The sequence below is a fragment of the Saccopteryx bilineata genome, chromosome 4 (assembly GCF_036850765.1).
Source record: "Saccopteryx bilineata isolate mSacBil1 chromosome 4, mSacBil1_pri_phased_curated, whole genome shotgun sequence".
Lineage (NCBI taxonomy): Eukaryota > Metazoa > Chordata > Mammalia > Chiroptera > Emballonuridae > Saccopteryx > Saccopteryx bilineata.
In genome coordinates this window covers 225,359,386-225,370,284 of record NC_089493.1, presented here as the reverse complement: position 1 = coordinate 225,370,284, position 10,899 = coordinate 225,359,386, and positions in this window count along the sequence as shown.

The following is a 10,899-nucleotide window of genomic DNA, read 5'->3' as shown; positions in this document are numbered from 1 at the left end:
GGGAAAGCAGTAATAAGAGGGAAGTTTATGTCATTACTTATATCAAGAAACAAGATCACAAGTAAACAACCTAGTATCACATCTTTTTTTTTTCTTTTTATAAATAAATTTTTATTTTAATGGGGTGACATCAATAAATCAGGGTACATATATTCAAAGAAAACATGTCCAGTTTATCTTATCATTCAGTTCTGTTGCATACCCATCACCTAAAGTCAGATTGTCCTCCGTCACCTTCTATCTAGTTTTCTTTGTGCCCCTCCCCCATCCTCTTCCCCTCTCCCTCCTTCCCTCCCCCCACCCCCCGTAACCACCACACTCTTGTCCATGTCTCTTAGTCTCATTTTTATGTCCCACCAATGTATGGAATCCTGCAGTTCTTGTTTTTTTCTGATTTACTTATTTCACTCCGTATAATGTTATCAAGATCCCACCATTTTGTTGTAAGTGATCCAATGTCATCATTTCTTATGGGTGAATTGTATACCCTGGTGTATATGTGCCACATCTTCTTTATCCGGTCTTCTATTTTTTTTTTACAGTGATTAAACTAACATCACATCTTAAAGACTAGAAAAAAAAAAACAACAAAGGCAACACAATGTCAGCAGAAGAAATAAAATAGTAAAAATTAGAGCAAAACTAAGTGAAATAGAGAACAAAAGCTATAGAAAAAATTAATACAACAAAGAGCTGGTTCTTTGAAAAGATCAATAAAATTGACAAACTCCTGGCTAGACTCACTAAGGGAAAAAGAGTAATGACTCATATAAACAAAATCCAAAAGGAAAGAGGAGAAATTACCACAGACATCATAGATATACAAAGGATCATAGAATATTATGAAAAATTATATGCCACCAAATTTAACAATCTAGAAGAAATGGAGAATTCCTAAAATTATACAATTTTTGTAGCCTGAATCACAATGTGGAAAACCTAAATAGACCTATAATCAGGGAGGAAATAGAAACAACTATCGAAACCTCCCCCAAAACAAAAGTCCGGGACCGAATGGCTACACTAGCATATTCTATCAACATTCAAACAAGATTTGGTACCTATCCTTCTCAAACTCCTTCAAAAAATAGAATAAGAAACAATACTCCCTAATACATTTTATGAAGCCAACATAACCCTGATACCATAACCTGGCAAGGACAACACAAAAAAAGAAAACTACAGATTAATATCACTAATGAATACGGATGCAAAAATCTTAATCAAAATACTAGCAAATCAAATACAACAACACATACAAAAAATAATACACCACAATCAAGTGGGATTCATTCCAGGAGCACAAGGATGGTTAAAATATATAAATTGATCAACATATCATATCAACAAAACAAAGGACAAAATTCATATGATCCTATCAATAGATGCAGAAAAGGCATTCAATAAGATACAACACCCATTTCTGTTTAAAACACTCAATAAAATGAGTATAGAAGGAAAGTACCTCAACATAATAAAGGCCATTTATGACAAACCATCAACTAATATCATACAAAATGGTGAAAGACTGAAGGCTTTTCCTCTAAAATCGGGAACCAGACAAGGCTGCCCACTCTCTCCACTCAACAGATCAATGCTATAGAAATATTTACCTGAAACCTATGTATTCTTATTGATCAACGTCACCCTATTAAATTTAATTTTTCTAAAAAGAAAAGAAAAGAAATGGAGCAAAAAGTACAAGTTCCCAAGCACATACCCCAGACATGCTAACCGCATTCCAGAAGAGGGCTGGATTGTTTACCACTCTACCAGGTGTTTCTGATAATCTTTAAATTCGAGCTCTTTTGGCTTAAAAAGCTACCTGACACATTCTTTACTAGCTAACACAGCCCTAGCTCTTCTGACCTCACTAGCCTCTGGGGGGGGGGGGGGTATAGAAAGGAATACAGAAAAGAGGGGGAGGTGGCCTCTCTACCCCTCCTGAAAGCTAGAAGTAAGCAGAAGGGGAGAGACATGGCTGCCTTTTCTCTCCCAAAGGAGCAGCTCCCACTCTTTTATCACTTGGGCCCCAATATTTGGAATTACTTTAATCCCTTTACAGGAAACCATGAAAATCTCTATTAACATGGTTAAAGTCACTTCTTTAAACTTGGCTGAACCCTGTCAGCACTCTCTTCCTGGGAACAAGGCGGACTGTGGGAAAGGCGGGCAGAAGCTTCCGCTGAGACCTGGTGCTTCTCTAGTGATTATTGGTTCCAAAGCGACAGTCCCAGAGATCTAGCTATAGGCAGCTCCCAATTTTACCAGCAATTATATTCCACAAGTGTATCTGAGTCAGTTGTTGCACCCCGGGGATGCATTTTTCTATAGAAACAAGGTCATAAATGCTGGCAAATTTTTCAGACGAGCCCAAACAAGCAATAGCGTGCCTGAAGTATTAATCTATGGGAGCTGACACGGGTCCAGGTTGAGTGGGGATAGGAGGGTAGAACAATGGGCAGCTGTGGGTCTAGGGCACAGTATTGAAAGGCCTCCTTGGGGGGCTAATTTCTCAGTCTTAAACTGGTCCCTCAGTCCTTTATTTTCTCTTTCTCCCCCCACCCTGTAGATTCGCTTGCCAGTACCTCCTCCCCCCACAGTCATCACTGTGGCTTCTTCTGACCAGGGTTTCTTTTACTTTCTGACCAATTAAAGAAGAGGTGACTTTTTTTATGCCTTTAATGCAAATCTTTGAAAATTTCTTAGAGTTGGTATCACTGGAAACATAAATATTTACACGACCTAAAAATAACTGCTATTAAGCCTCTCTGAGGAGTGTTTTCCCCAGGGCCTGTGGGAAAAACAGTCCATGAAGCAGGCCTGACTGGGCAAGCTGACCATGGGGCCTGTCCCGCTCACCCACGCCCCTATACATATTTGTGTCTCTGGTGTTCTCATTGGCCTCCATATTATGCCCTAAGGCTAGCCACTTCTGGGTAATCTGGTTCCAAATCACAAACTGGACTGATGAGCCTGTCCCTCTCAGGAATGTGAACCATAAGGAATCTTCCAGTTCAAGCTGGGAGCTGAATTTGGAAGAGTCATGTTCGAATGCTGTGAGGTGGGTGAGGAGGTAGGAACCGTGAGTCAGCAGGTGACAGAATGAGAAGCTAATTGGTACAGACAGCAGATGCAAAGACAGGCAGAGACACAGGACAAGGTGAGCACAGGGAGCCTGTAAGGCAGTGGTCCCCAACCTTTTTTGGGCCATGGACCGGTTTAATGTCAGAAAATATTTTCACGGACCGGCCTTTAGGGTGGGATGGATAAATGTATCACGTGACCAAGACAAGTGTCAAAAGTGAGTCTTAGACAGATGTAACAGAGGAAATCTGGTCATTTTTTAAAAATATAACATCATTCAGACTTAAATATAAATAAAATGGAAATAATGTAAGTTATTTATTCTTTCTCTACGGACCAGTACCAAATGGCCACAGATCAGTACCAGTCCATGGCCCGGGGGTTGGGGACCACTGCTGTAAGGGAACAAGGGTTGCTGGCCCCAGTGCTCTGTGAGAAATTCACTTATCTGAGTATATCACACACCTTGTAACCAAAGAAACCTCACTTGACTCATTTCAGAGAAAAATCATAGTAGATTATTTTGGACTTATCATCTGAAGTACTGACATGAGAAGACACCTCGAGCCATAGAAAATCTGCTAAGAAAATTAGGTTGAGACCTGGTGACAGAGTTAAATTTTTCCCCTTTCACCATCCCTTCCACACCAATGTAAGGTTTCACACCAGTCAGGAGGCCTTCCCAACTCTGGAACAAATTTATGTACTATGGACTAACCATCTTGTACTTGCTCCCCTACATAGAAATTTCTGTGTTCTCATGTTCCATAGGAGGTATGTTCTCAGAGGGAAAATATAATTCTATTTTTAAAAACACAGAATTTATAACCTCAAATAATTGTTGTCTTAAAAAAAATTAGTTACTTTGGGAAATAAATGATACGCTCTGACAATGCTGAAGAGTGTCTTCTTTGCCAAAGACATTTCTATCATGAACTACTCCTCAGGAATGGGCCTCTGATTCTATATGAACAGAGAAAAATAAAGCAGACTCTTTTGGGGGCGGAAAGAAGCTTGCCACTCTGAACTGACCAGTTTATTTCAGCACCTCAATTCGTAGGCCTAATACTTGGCCCATGCTCAATGAATATTTCTCGAATAGAAATTTGTCTTCAGTGTCTTGGGCCTTCTGACTCCTTGCTGGGTGAGTTAATTCATTTACCAGACCTGGTTCTCTTCTGGATTCATCAGGACTCACTTGGTTGTAAGGTAGAAACACAAATCAAACTTAATCGGCGAAATGGAGATTATTGACTTTTTGACACAACAGAATCCCAGGCGAGTTTTTGCTCCAAGGACATATGGATCCAGAAGCATGCACCAGGACTTGATCTCTCTCATACCACAGATGTCTACATGTGTGCTCATACATGTGTATCGTTGCTCACTTCTCAAAGCTGCTTTCTTTTGCATTGACTCCATACTTAGTCAGCCTTTCTTTTTTTTTTTTTTTTTTTATTTATTTTTTTTAATAAATTTTTATTAATGGTAATGGGATGACATTAATAAATCAGGGTACATATATTCAAAGAAAACATGTCTAGGTAATTTTGTCATCAAATTATGTTGCAAACCCCTTGCCCAAAGTCAGATTGTCCTCCGTCACCCTCTATCTAGTTTTCTCTGTGCCCCTCCCCCTCCCCCTAATTCTCTCCCTCCCTCCCTCCCATGTCCTCCCTCCCCCCCCCACCCTTGGTAACCACCACACTCTTGTCCATGTCTCTTAGTCTCATTTTTATGTTCCACCAATGTATGGAATCATGTAGTTCTTGTTTTTTTCTGATTTACTTATTTCACTCCTTATAATGTTATCAAGATCCCACCATTTTGCTGTAAATGATCTGATGTCATCATTTCTTATGGCTGAGTAGTATTCCATAGTGTATATGTGCCACATCTTCTTTATCCAGTCTTCTATTGAAGGGCTTTTTGGTTGTTTCCATGTCTTGGCCACTGTGAACAGTGCTGCAATGAACATGGGGCTACATGTGTCTTCATGTATCAATGTTTCTGAGGTTTTGGGGTATATACCCAGTAGAGGGATTGCTGGGTCATAAGATAGTTCTATTTTCAGTTTTTTGAGGAACCACCATACTTTCCTCCATAATGGTTGTACTACTTTACAGTCCCACCAACAGTGAATGAGGGTTCCTTTTTCTCCACAGTCTCTCCAACATTTGCTATTACCCGTCTTGTTGATAATAGCTAATCTAACAGGAGTGAGGTGGTATCTCATTGTAGTTTTGATTTGCATTTCTCTAATAACTAATGAAGCTGAGCATCTTTTCATATATCTGTTGGCCATTTGTATCTCTTCCTGGGAGAAGTGTCTGTTCATGTCCTCTTCTCATTTTTTTATTGGATTGTTTGTTTGTTTGTTGTTGAGTTTTATGAGTTCTTTGTAAATTTTGGATATTAGGCCCTTATCTGAGCTGTCCTTTGAAAATATCAGTTTCCATATAGTTGGCTGTCTGTTTATTTTGATATCAGTTTCTCTTGCTGAGCAAAAACTTTTAATTCTGATGTAGTCCCATTCATTTATCTTTGCCTTCACTTCTCTTGCCATTGGAGTCAAGTTCATAAAATGTTCTTTAAAACCCAGGTCCATGATTTTAGCACCTATGTCTTCTTCTATGTACTTTATTGTTTCAGGTCTTATATTTAGGTCTTTGATCCATTTTGAATTAATTTTAGTACACGGGGACAGGCTGTAGTCGAGTTTCATTCTTTTGCATGTGGCTTTCCAGTTTTCCCAACACCATTTGTTGAAGAGGCTTTCTTTTCTCCAATGTGTGTTGTTGGCCCCTTTATCAAAGATTATTTGACCATATATATGTGGTTTTATTTCTGGGCTTTCTATTCTGTTCCATTGGTCTGAGTGTCTATTTTTCTGCCAATACCATGCTGTTTTGATTATCGTGGCCCTATAATATAGTTTAAAGTCAGGTATTGTAATGCCCCCAGCTTCATTCTTTTTCCTTAGGATTGTTTTGGCTATTCGGGGTTTTTTATAGTTCCATATAAATCTGATGATTTTTTGTTCCATTTCTTTAAAAAATCTCATAGGGATTTTGATGGGAATTGCATTAAATTTGTATATTGCTTTGGGGAATATGGCCATTTTGATTATATTTATTCTTCCTATCCAAGAACAAGGAATATTTTTCCATCTCATTGTATCTTTTTCGATTTCCCTTAACAATGCTTTGTAATTTTCATTATATAGGTCCTTTATGTTCTTTGTTATGTTTATTCCTAGGTATTTTATTTTTTTTGTTGCAATCGTGAAGGGGATTATTTTATTGAGTTCGTTTTCTAATATTTCATTGTTGGCATATAGAAAGGCTATGGACTTTTGTATGTTAATTTTGTATCCTGCGACCTTACTGTATTGGTTTATTGTTTCTAATAATCTTTTTGTGGAGTCCTTCGGGTTTTCGATGTATAGGATCATATCATCAGCAAAAAGTGATAGCTTTACTTCTTCTTTTCCAATATGGATGCCTTTTATTTCTTTGTCTTGTCTGATTGCTCTGGCCAGAACTTCTAGCACCACGTTGAATAAGAGTGGAGAGAGTGGACAACCCTGTCTTGTTCCTGATTTAAGGTAGAAAGTCCTCAGTTTTATGCCATTTAATAGGATGTTGGCTGATGGTTTATCATATATGGCCTTTATCATGTTGAGATATTTTCCTTCTATACCCATTTTGTTGAGAGTCTTAAACATAAAATTGTGTTGTATTTTATCAAAAGCCTTTTCTGCATCTATTGATAAGATCATGTGGTTTTTGTTCTTTGTTTTGTTGATATGGTGTATTACGTTAACCGTTTTGCGTATGTTGAACCATCCTTGAGATTCTGGGATGAATCCCACTTGATCATGATGTATTATTTTTTTAATATGTTGTTGTATTCGGTTTGCCAGTATTTTGTTTAGTATTTTAGCATCTGTATTCATTAGAGATATTGGTCTGTAGTTTTCTTTCTTTGTGCCATCCTTGCCAGGTTTTGGTATGAGGGTTATGTTGGCCTCATAAAATGTGTTTGGAAGTATTGCTTCTTCTTCAATTTTTTGGAAGACTTTGAGTAGAATAGGAACCAAGTCTTCTTTGAATGTTTGATAGAATTCACTAGTATAACCGTCTGGGCCTGGACTTTTATTTTTGGGGAGATTTTTAATAGTTTTTTCTATTTCCTCCCTGCTGATTGGTCTGTTTAGGCTTTCTGCTTCTTCATGACTCAGTCTAGGAAGGTTGTATTGTTCTAGGAATTTATCCATTTCTTCTAGATTGTTGTATTTGGTGGCATATAATTTTTCATAGTATTCTACAATAATTCTTTGTATATCTATGATGTCTGTGGTGATCTCTCCTCTTTCATTTTGGATTTTATTTATTTGAGTCCTGTGTCTTTTTTCCTTGGTGAGTCTTGCCAAGGGTTTGTCAATTTTGTTGATCTTTTCAAAGAACCAGCTCCTTGTTTTATTGATTTTTTCTATAGTTTTTCTGTTCTCTATTTCATTTATTTCTGCTCTGATTTTTATTATCTCCTTTCTTCGGCTGGTTTTGGGTTGTCTTTGTTCTTCTTTTTCTAGTTCCTTAAGGTGTGAAGTTAAGTGGTTTACTTCGGCTCTCTCTTGTTTGTTCATATAGGCCTGAAGTGATATGAACTTTCCTCTTATTACTGCTTTTGCTGCATCCCAGAGATTCTGCTATGTCGTATTTTCATTTTCATTTGTCTGTATATATCTTTTGATTTCTGCGCTTATTTCTTCTTTGACCCATTCATTTTTTAGAAGTATGTTGTTTAGTTTCCACATTTTTGTGGGTTTTTCCCCCTCTTTTTTGCAGTTGAATTCTAGTTTCAAGGCTTTATGATCAGAAAATATGCTTGGTACAATTTCAATTTTTCTAAATTTGCTGATATTGTCTTTGTGGCCCAACATATGGTCAATTCTTGAGAATGTTCCATGTACACTAGAGAAAAATGTATACTCTGTCGCTTTGGGATGAAGTGTCCTGTAGATGTCTATCATATCCAGGTGTTCTAGTATTTCGTTTAAGGCCACTATATCTTTATTGATTCTCTGTTTGGATGACCGATCTAGAGCCGTCAGCGGTGTATTGAGGTCTCCAAGTATGATTGTATTTTTGTTAGTTTTTGTTTTAAGGTCAATAAGTAGCTGTCTTATATATTTTGGTGCTCCTTGGTTTGGTGCATATATATTAAGGATTGTTATGTCTTCTTGATTCAACTTCCCCTTAGTCATTATGAAATGACCATTTTTGTCTCTGAGTACTTTTTCTGTCTTGTAGTCAGCATTATTAGATATGAGTATTGCTACGCCTGCTTTTTTTGGGGTGTTGTTTGCTTGGAGTATTGTTTTCCAGCCTTTCACTTTGAATTTGTTTTTATCCTTGTTGCTTAGATGTGTTTCTTGTAGGCAGCATATAGTTGGATTTTCTTTTTTAATCCATTCTGCTACTCTGTGTCTTTTTATTGGTAAGTTTAATCCATTTACATTTAGTGTAATTATTGACACTTTTGGGTTCCCTACTGCCATTTTATAAATTGCTTTCTGTTAGTTTTGTATCTAGTTTGATTCTTCTCTTTTGTTTTTCTATCATTTGTTTTTGTTTGTTTGTGTTCCATACTTCTTTCCTCTGTTGCTACCTTTTTTAAGTCAAGTGTTTTTGTGGTGGTTTTTTTAAGGGTGGTTACCATTAAGTAATGAAAAGGGTACCTACCATATTCATTGTAGTACCCTATCTTATAAGTATTTCTGCACTTCATCATCCTTTGCTACTGTTAATCTCCATCCTCTCCCCCCTTTTTTTCCTTTGTTGTCACAGTTTAAGTTTGGTTTTATTGTGTTCTTGGTGGAGCTGTTACTTGTGGTGTTGTTTTCTTTTGTTCTTTGAATCTGGTTGGAAAACCCCCTTTAGTATTTCCTGGAGTGGGGGCTTTCTGTTGATAAATTCTCTCATCTTTTCTGTATTTGTGAATGTTTTTATACCTCCTTCATACTTGAAGGATAGCTTTGATGGGTATAGTATTCTTGGCTGAAAGTTCCTCTCTTTCAGGGCTTTAAATATTGGGGTCCATTCTCTTCTAGCTTGTAGAGTTTCTGCTGAGAAATCTGATGATAATCTAATAGGCCTTCCTTTATATGTTGTACTCTTCTTTTCCCTGGCTGCCTTGAGAATTTTTTCTTTGTCATTGGTTTGTGTCATCTTTATTATGATGTGCCTTGGAGTGGGTTTGTTGGGGTTAAGAAAACTTGTTGTTCTGTTTGCTTCTTGAATTTGAGGCTTTAGTTCCTTCCACAGGCTTGGGAAGTTCTCGTCTATTATTTGTTTGAGTATATTCTCCATTCCATTTTCTTTCTCTTCTCCCTCTGATATACCTATTATTCTTATGTTATTCTTTCTGATGGAGTCAGACAATTCCTATAGGGCTTTCTCGTTCTTTATTATTTTTGAGTCTCTTTCTTCTTCTCTCTGTTGTGCCTCAACTTGTTTGTCTTCTATTTCACTAATCCTATCTTCAATCTGGGCTGTTCTGTTAGCTAAGCTTGTTACCTCGTTTTTCAGCTCGTGAATTGAGTTTTTCATTTCTGTTTGATTTGTTTTTATAGTTTCAATTTCCTTGGTAATATATTCTTTGTGTTCATTGAGTTGTTTTCTGATCTCCCTATATTGCCTTTCTGTGTTTTCTTGTATCTCTCTGAGTATTTTTAAGATTTCTATTTTAAATTCTCTGTCATTTAGCTCCAAGGCTTCCAATATGTTAAGTCTTTTCTCCATAGATTTTTCCACATCTATTTGTGTTACCTCTCTTTCTTTTGTATCCATAATATTCGATTTACTCTTTCTTATCGGCATCTGAGGGTGGTCTTTTTGATAGCACTAATTAGAATTAATAAAGAGTAAAAAGTAAAAAAAAAAAAAAAAAAAAAAAGGTAAAACACCCCACAAAAAAAAAACAGTAATAATTTATTATTTCCCCCTTTTTTTCCTCTCTTCTCTTTCCCTCCTCTCCCCTCCTCAGGGAAATATCGTGCCTATAATGGAGGGCCTGATTTGGGGTGAAGAGTTCAAGGGGCAAAAAAAAGGAAGTAGGGACCTACTAAATGCAAAAAAAAAAAAAAAAAGGAAGAAAATCTTAGACAAGCATAAGATGATTTGCTTGTAAGTGATGGTCAACTAAGAGATATAATGAGAGGGATAAGAGGGAACCAGAAAAAAGGACCAAAAAAGAATAATAAAGAAGAAAAAATAAAAAATAATAAGTAAAAATCTGTTGTATTAAGTGGAGCGAAGACTAAATACAATGGAGACCTTGGGTTGGGAGGACCCAAAATGCCACAAAAATAAACAAACAAGAAAAAGGAAAAAATAAATAAAAACAAAAGCAAAAAAGAGAAATAAAGCCAAAAAAAAGCCTTGAGTCCCAAATTAACTTATTTGTTCGTGATTGAGGATTATATGGGATGAAAGTAAAATGAGAAAAGAAAAAACGAATAGAAAGGAAAAAATAAGAAAAAGAGAACAACGAAGGAAGAAATAAAATAGGAAGAGAAAAAAACAAAATAAAGCAAGACAGAAAAAAAAAAACAAAAGAGGAGAGAGTGAGAGTTAAGTGTTTTGGAGTATAACCTTAAAGGAGGGTGAGGATGAAGAAGAAAAATAAAATGCAACACTCATGGGTAGTGTAGTTCAAGAAAGGGGAAGCATAAGATGGGCAGAGAATAGAAGGACCGAGGTGGAGGAAATAAAGGCAAAAAGATAGAAGAAACAAACAACAACAACA